This window comes from Loxodonta africana, chromosome 21 (assembly GCF_030014295.1).
Source record: "Loxodonta africana isolate mLoxAfr1 chromosome 21, mLoxAfr1.hap2, whole genome shotgun sequence".
NCBI lineage: Eukaryota > Metazoa > Chordata > Mammalia > Proboscidea > Elephantidae > Loxodonta > Loxodonta africana.
In genome coordinates, this window is record NC_087362.1 from 61,331,863 (window position 1) to 61,341,184 (window position 9,322).

Consider the following 9,322-nt stretch of genomic DNA (forward strand, 5'->3'; position numbering starts at 1 on the left):
TGACACCTTCAATATGCACAGCATTCTACCAGGCCCTCCCCAAGGCAACCTCCTCCAGCAGCTGGTCTGTAGCCTCTGTAGCCTGGACTACTTCTTGGGTGGTGACCACCTTGGAGTAAGTTCCTTGAGCATCATCCTAAAACTGCCTTAGAGGTTAGTTTTGCCTTCTGCTCAGAGGCAGAAAGCTATAAGGAGTGTCATTCTTACCCTACCTGCAGGAAAACACTGGATTTTCCTCAAAATTATAACTTTTCCTTAACACACCAAAAAGCTGAGGATGAAATGCAAACAAATAGCCTGAAAGACAGATGACGGGCACTTTGAAGGAGAGATGGGAAGTGAACACTGGCTCACCTGTGGCAGAGCCCGGGGGCAGACGGGGCCACCATACAGTGAGTGAGAAGCATGAATCTATGGGGAAGGCCAAGTGTAGGCTAGTGTGAGAGCACAAAACTACTGGGAGCCCAGATCCAGAATTTCTTCAGTGTCGGGAGAATTGTGGTAAAAATGTGAGGAGGTGTGAGGAAAGGCAAAGTCAGTCAGACCTTGTGGAGACCTGAATGTCATCTGGCCGATGGGCCCAAGAGAGCTACAGCAACTGGACCATTTTGTCAACCTCCTGCAGTGGTGTCCTCTATCCCCTAAGGCGGTATCCACCTTTATGGGGTACTCAGGTCTTCTCAGCCTTTGCAGTCCTGGCTGCTGCCAGACCCTATGGGTCAGTTTGCTGAGGGTTTCTGCTCATTGTTATCTCGCGTTCTCCTCTGTCCCCTCTCCTGCACTCTGGCTTTCTCTGCAGTTTCAAACTTCCTGAGAGAGAAGATCTGATTGGTTGTCTGAGTCACCCTCCAGAATAGATTGCCACAGACCAGGGTGTGACCCCCCCAGCCACTAGGCACCCTGGGGCTGAATGCCCACTGGACTGCTAGCTGTGACTAGGAAGTCAGGCCTGCAGGGTGTGAGCATAGCAACTGCCTTCTCCCCCTTCATAAGGGCACTGTGGGAATGCAGGCTTCTGAGTAGGCACTGCCCACTGGCAGACATGTCCAGAGATTCACTTGGAGAGTACGAGGTAGGTGGCTGAATGCAGGTGTGAACAATTAGCCCAGGATATCCACACTTGGCCTTGTGAATTGGGCATGACATCTCAGTTCACAAACACAGAAGGTAAAAAAAAAGTACTTCATTTTTTCAGAAACAATTGAATTTAATTTGCATATGGAGCACCCTTGTGCTGGTGACATTTCAGGATCTGTCATCCACATTCCTAGGCTTGTATCTAAGTTGTAGGAGCCCTACGAGTGCTGATTCATTGGGGTGTGTGGTGGGTGGGGGAGCAAAGGGCTATCAGCATAGTCATCTGGCCCCACTAGTGTCTCCTGAGGCCTCCAGGTCCCCATCTGGCCCTCAGATGTGTGTTTGGGATGGCTGCCAGACTATGGAAAAAAAAATCAAATACATGGAAACTAAAGAATACCTTACTCAAAAACTACTGGGTTATAGAAGAAATCAAGGACAGAATAAAGAAATTCATAGACTCAAGTGAGGAAGAAAACACATTCTACCAAAACCTTTGGGAGGCAGTAAAACAAGTGCTCAGAGGTCAATTTATAGCAAGAAATGCACTCATTCTAAAGGAGGAGGGGCCAAAATCAAAACATTAACCCTACAGCTCAAACAGAGAGCAGTGAAAGAAGCCAAAGGCACCAGAAGAAAGGAAATAATAAAGTTTAGAGTAGAAACAAATGAAATCGAGAAAAGAAAAACGGTTGAGTCAACAAGACCAACAGTTGTTTCTTTGGAGAGATCAACAAAACACTGGCCAAAATGACAAAAGAAAATCATGAGAGAAGATTGAAGAAGTTTAAAGAAAAAAAAAAAAAACTCCCAACAAAAAAAACCCTGGCCCTGAGAGCTTCACTGGAGAATTCTATCAAATTTTCAGAGAAGAGTTAGCGCCAGTACTACTAAAGGTATTTCAGAGCATAGAAAAAGAAGGAATACTCCCAAACTCATTCTTTGAAGCCAGCATAACCCTGATACGAAAATCATGTAAAGACACCACAAAAAAAGAAAATTACAGACTAATATCCCTCGGGAACATAGACACAAAAATCCTCAACAAAATTCTAGGCAGTAGAATTTAACAGCATATCAAAAAAAAAAAAAAATTCATCATCACCAACTGGGATTCATCCCAGCTATGCAGGGAGGTTTCAACATTAGAAAATCATTCAATGTAACCCATCACATAAATAAAACAAAAGATAAGAACCACATGATCTTATCAATTGATGCAGAAAAGGCATTTGACTAAGTCCAACACCCATTGCTGATAAAAACTCTCAGCAAAATAGGAATAGAAGGGAAATTTCTTGGCAAAATAAAGGGCATTTACACAAAGCCAACAGCCAACATCACCCTAAATGGAGAGAGACTGAAAGCATTCCTCCTGAGGATGGGAACCAGACAAGGATGCCTTTTATCACCATTCTTATTCAACATTGTGCTGAAGGTCCTAGCCAGAGTGATAAGGCAAGAAAAAGAAATAAAAGGCATCCAGATTGGTAAGGAAGAAGTAAAAAGTATCCCTATTCCCAGATGATACAATTTTATACCTAGAAAACCCCAAAGAATCCACAAGGAAGCTACTGGAACTAGGAGAAGATTTCAGCAAAGTATTAGGATACAAGATAAGCACACAAAAATCAGTTGGATTCCTCTACACTAACAAAGAGAACTTTGAAAAGCAAATCAATAACATCTATAATATCCCCCAAGACAATAAAGTACTTAGGACTAAATCTAAACTGACATGTAAAATACCTATACAAAGAAGAAAAAAAAACTACAGAACATTACTGCAAGAAACCAAAAGAGACCTACATAAGTGGAAAGACATACCATGCTCATGGATAGGAAGACCCAACATTGTGAAAATATCATTCTATCCAAAGCGATCTACGGAGACAATGCAATCGAGATCCAAATATGATATGATAATAGATTGAGAATAGCTGAGGTTTCAGAAACACAGCACATGTCGAAGCTACACTGGAAAACATCATAGAATTCTAGATTCACAAAGCATTGGGCCAGGGCGCTTGGTGCACCAAAGATCATCCCATCTATAGCCAGCCCCTGCCAATCACCCCCTCTCTTTCCAGAAAGGCAAAGCGGATATCACCCAGTGGGTTCCCAGACCTCTGCTCTTCCAGAGCAGTGTTCTCCACCATAAAGGCTGCAGCAGAATAATAAGAGGCAAAGTGGAGTGAGCAACATGGGCTCATACTTACCCAATGCTGTCCTAGCATGTGCTCTCCATTATCTGTTGAGTAAATTGATGAAGACAGAAAGGCTTTGGGGGGATAATATGGAGCTCCTAGAGGTGTCTTCTCTCTCAGGTCCTGCCACCTGCTTAGGAGTTGAGGCAATTTTCTAGAATTTTACCTTCCAGATTGTATAGATCCACGTGGGAGAACTTAAGGACTTCCCAGGGCACTAGCAATAATACTAACCAACTGCCATTTGAAGAAGAAGGGATGTCTTGCTTCCAGGTAAAATAATACAGAGAAATTTTACCCATGTTGTTAGTCATCTAGTGCTGCTATAACAGAAATACCACAAATGGGTAGCTTAACAAAGAGAAATTCGCTCTTTCATGATCTAGTAAGCTACAAGTCCAAATTCAGGACACCTGTTCCACGGGAAGACTTTCTCTTTCCATTGGCTCCAGAGGAAGGTCCTTGTCATCAATCTTTCCATAGTCTAGGAGCTTCTCTGTACAGGAACCTAGATCCAAGGAACACACTCTGCTCCCGGTATTACTTTCTTGGTGGTATGAGGTCCCCAGGCTGAGGAAAAGTCCACTGCCTCAAACGGCTTACTTGGCCTGCCTCACAACTTTGCGTTAGAATCTTAGTTCCTTTGCTTGCCCTGCCCTGTAAAAATCTCAGCAATGTGTAAAGTTATGTGTAAACCCCATTGTGCCTGCGTGGTATGATTAAGAATGTTGCTGATATAACTTGTATGAACTCTCTACTTGTAAACCCCTTAAAAATAACCATTCCCCTTGCCCTCATGGAGCAGTCTTGAGGGCAGCAGCTCCAACTGACTCCTTTCCTTGCACGGCAAAATCAAGGCACACTTCTGCTCTCCCACTTCAGTCTCTTGTTTATTGGCCAGTACTAGTCACGCCAAGCAGAACTTGGGGTTTCCACATGGCAGCGTTGCTGCTACTTCCCATCTCCTGAACCCAGACAAAAGCCAGCCAGCAAAGGAGCCCAGGAGACATAGTCCACAGGAGTCTGCCTTCCGGGACACAGACAGGGCAGAGAGTATGAAGAATGGTAGTTGTAGAGGAGGTATCAAGGAGAGAATAACTGCGCCCACCTATCCTTAGAGGAGGAGAGAAAAAGAGCAAAGAGGAGATTTGAAATGCTCCCAGAGCCAGCACTTATAAACTATAAGCCCCAGCATGGGTTTTGGGTGACACAATCACACTAGTCTCTTACTGTTACTGCTATTGCTACTGCTGCTGCTACTACTACCTCTACTGTTGTTGTTGTTGTGTGCCATGAGTTGATTCCAACTTATAGCATCCCTATAGGACAGAGTGGAACTTCCACATAGGGTTTCCAAGGCTGTAATCTTTATAGAAGCAGACTGCCACATTTTTCTCCCATGGAGCGGCTGGTGGGTTCAAACCACCAACCTTTCAGTTAGCAGCTGAGTGCTTACACACTGTGCCACTGGGGCTCCTTTCTACTACTGCTACTACTACTACTAATAATAGTAGCTAATACTCTACTGAGTGCTCAGTAAGTCTCAAGCACATACTAAGTGTTTTATAGGATTATCTCATGAAGTCCTCATGAAATCACACAAGGCAAGCCTATCATTATCCCCCATTTTACATATAAGAAAAACTGAGACTTAGGAGGTCAACAAAACTTGCCAAGGGACTCCAGAGGTTGGTCAAGCCCTAACCACTACTCCATATTACCTCCCTCAAAGGAGAAATCCAAAGATTCAGGTTTTGGTCCAGCTCCAGCACTCGTCAACTATGTGGCCGTAGACAAGTCACTCATTTTCTCTGTGCCTCAGTCTCCTCATCTGTGAAATGGGGATGCTACATGCTTATCCCCTCCTTACGACTATTATGAGCATTAAATGCAATAAAGCAGCTCAGCAACTGTTTTTTGAGCCCTAAGGGCCCTGTAACACCATGATCTCTAAGCCTTCCAACAACCTCATAAGGGCAGTAATAATTCCTTTCAAATAAGGATATGGTGGTTGTCTTAGGCTGGTCTCTCTAGAAAAGCAAAAGCAGTAAAGTGTATAAATATGTACATATAAAAACCAAAACCAAACCCACTGCCATCGAGTCGATTCAGACTCATAGTGACCCTATAGGACAGAGTAGAACTGCCCCATAGAGTTTCCAAGGAGTACCTGGTGGATTCAAACTGCCAACCTTTTGGTTAGCAGCCGTAGCACTTACCCACTATGCCACCAGGGTTTCCATGTACATATAGAGAGATTTATATCAAGGAAATGGCTCACACAGTTATAGGGGCTAGAATGTCCCAAGTCCGTTGGTCAGGATAGAGGCTTATCCTGATTCACGCAGCAGCAGGAGCTGGACAATCCAAGGTCAGCAGGTCAGAGAGTATGGCTCTTGCTCGCAGGCTGTGAAGATCAATGAATCCCAAGATCAGTGGGCAAGACCACAGGTAGGCTTCTAGTTCAAGTCCCAAGAACCAGAAGTCAGATGAACAGGAGCCAGCTGCAGGATCCAGAATGAGCAAAAGCCCAGAAACCTTGCCAGAATACCCACTTATATTCAATGTAGGCCACAAACCCCTGATTAGCTATTCACAGGAGATCCTATCACTGAGGTGATAACATAATATAAATCTCATCATGGAAGTGATCGCAACATCATATGACCAAACCACTGAGAATCATGGCCCAGCCAAGTTGGCACACAACCCTAACCATTACACCCATCAAACAAAACTGAGGTCTGGCTTGAGGCTTAATAGTCTCCAGCCTCACCTATCACTTCTGCAGTGTCGTCTTGAGCCGGAATGGGCTTCAGAGGCTCCACCCGGGAGTAGACAAAGGCTGGGAGAAGCTCCCTTGGTGTCACAAGCAGGCGTGGGCTTGAACACCGCGGGGTTGGGAGAGTAATTCAGCCCTATGTTGTATATTTTGCTAGGCATTCTACAGTTTTCATAGGCTGAGAGCCAGGGCTGTTTCCTACATTGCAAAGCTAAGCTGGGTAGGGCAAAAGGGCATGCCTTAACAGCTCAGTGTGCGTGTGTGTGTGTGAATGGTGTGCTAAGTAATTGAAAATGGCCTTATTATCTATTTAGGTTGTCCCATGTGGACAGAGATATGGGTGGTCTTCATTGGAAAAAAAAAAAAAGTTGGCGTTGAGTTGACTCCTAGTCATGGTGACCTCATGTGTGTCAGAGTAGAACTGTGATCCATAAGGTTTTCAATGGCTGAATTTTTGGAAGTAGATTGCCAGGCCTTTCTTCCAAGATTCCTCTGGTTGAACTCAAATGCTGTTCTTTCAGTTAGCAGCTGAGCAGGTTAACTGTTTGTACCACCTAAGAGTGCCACTCTTTCTTAGGGTGCTTTTTAGGACTGGGAGTCTCTGAGTCATAAATTCTAGAATTTTTCTTTCACAAAGAAAGATATATATATATATTTTTTTTTACCAAAATGAGGTCATATTATACATAAGTATCTTAAAATTTTCTTTATTTAATTGAAATACAATTCACATACCTAAAATTTACCCTTTTAAAGTATGAAATTTGATGGGTTTTAGTATATTCACAATGCTGTACAACCAACACCACCTGTCTAATTCCAGAACATTTACATCACACTAAAAAGAAACCCCATACCCAATAGCAGTTATTCCTTATTCCCCGCTTTAAACTCCCTGTTGTTGTTAGGTGCTGTCGAGTTGGTTCCAACTCATAGCAACCCTATGTACCACAGAATGAAACACTGCCTGGTGCTGCACCATCCTTACAATCCTTGCTATGCTAGAGCCCATTGTTTCAGCCACTGTGTCAATCCATCTCCTTGAGGGTCTTCCTCTTTTCCGCTGACCCTGTACTTTACCAAGCATGGTGTCCTTCTCTAGGCACAGATCCCTCCTGACAATATATTCAAAGCATGTAAGACACAGTCTTGCCATCCTTGGTTCTAGGGAGCATTCTGGCTGTACTTCTTCCAAGACAGATTTGTTCGTTCTTTCGGCAGTCCATGGTATATTCGATATTCTTCGCCAACACAACAATTCAAAGGCACCAATTCTTCTTTGGTCTTCCTTATTCACTGTCCAGCTTTCACGTGCATATGATGTGATTGAAAATACCATGGCTTGGGTCAGGCACACCCTAATCTTCAAGGTGACATCTTTACTTTTCAACACTTTAAAGAGGTCCTTTGCAGCAGATTTGCCCAGTGCAACGCGTCTTTTGATTTCTTGACTGCTGCTTCTATGGCTGTTGATTGTGGACCCAAGTAAAATGAAATCCTTGACAACTTCGATCTTTTCTCCGTTTATCATGATGTTGCTTATTGGTCCAGTTGAGAGGATTTCTGTTTTCTTTATGTTGAAATGTAACCGTACTGAAGGCTATGGTCTTTGATCTTCATCAGTAAAGGGCTTTAAGTCCTCTTCACTTTCAGCAACCTAGCAACCTCTAATCTACTCTCTGCCTCTATGGATTTGCATATTCTGGACATTTCATATACCAAAAAAAAAAAAAAAAAAACCCAAACCCACTGCCATCGAGTCAATTCTGACTCATAGCGACCCTATAGGACAGAGTAGAACTGCCCCATAGAGTTTCCAAGGAGCACCTGGTGGATTTGAACTGTGAACCTCTTGGTTAGCAGCTGTAGCACTTAACCACTACACCACCAGGGTTTCCAACATTTCATATAGATGGAATTATATAGTATGTGGCCTTTTGTGGCTGGCTTCTCTCACTTAGCGTGTTTTCAAGGTTCATCCATGTCATAGCATGCATCAGAATTTCATTTCTCGAGATGGCTGAATAATATTCCATGGTCTGGATAGACTACATTTTGCTTATCCATTCTTCTGTTTGTGGACATTGGGGTTGTTCCACCTTTGGGCTATATGAGAAATGCTGCTACGAATGTCCATGTACAAGTTGTGTGAACACATGTTTACAATTCTCTTGGCTACACACCTAGGAGGGGAATTGCTGGGTTTACTTTTGGAGGAACCACCAAACTGTTTTCTGAAGCAGCCATAACTGTTTTATAGCCTTTTTTTTTTCCCCTACCTTTCTCAATAGATCATAACTGTCTTTCCTTGTCAATAAATAGACATCTACATCACTAGTTTGAGTGAGTGCGTAGTATTTTTTGGCCAGCTGTACCAGGGTACATTTAACTAATCCCTATTTGGGGACACTTAATGATTCTACGAAAGAGGCTTTGAGCATTTTCCTTGGGTTCCCAGCACATTACTCAGGTATACCCAGGTATACCAGCACTCTGTGCCCACCTATTTTGGTGCCTTCATATCCCTTTCAATTTTCCCACCACTTCTGTGTCGTACATTATATGGTGAACATTTGGAAGAGACAGCACGTGTCTTGAATTCATCTTCGTATCCATAGCACCTAGCAAAGTGGCAGGAGCGAAGTAAGTGTTTGAAGAATGAATGAATAAAGCACGGATGAATGACTACAGCCAGGGGCAAGGGGGAGATGGATATCTGTTACTTGTCCAAAGACCACAGCCTTCAGATGTACTCAGCTTCTAGACTGGGGGTGGGGGGGTGTGGGGGGGGTGTGTAACAGAAGGCTAGGTCATCTGGCAAAAATATTGTAAACTTAATTGAGGCACCACAAGGAGGACTGGATGAAATTTAAAATCTCTTCCAAATTCGAGGGACTAGAACTGTGGGAAATTTGAGCCCAGGGAAGCTAAGAGATTTGTCCTAAATTACACAGCAGCCTGGGGCTGAGAGTTGCTCTAACAATTCTAAAAGCTTGTTCTGAGTTCCCAAAATGAAATCTTCCCCTTGCGCCTGGGCTTTTGCCTGCTTGCACCTGCCTTTGGGAAGTTGGTAGGGCGTTAAGATTAAAGCCCAGCAAAAGCAGAAACCCTTATGTAACGTTGTTTGGCAAGTTTGTAACGTTTGTCATTAGAGAGTTTGGCAGGGCTGCTTAGATCAGAGGTCACATTCTGGGTGGGCGTGGCTTAAGCCCCTGCTCCCGCCCTCCCGAGAGAGCCTTACAAGAGGGATTGCTTT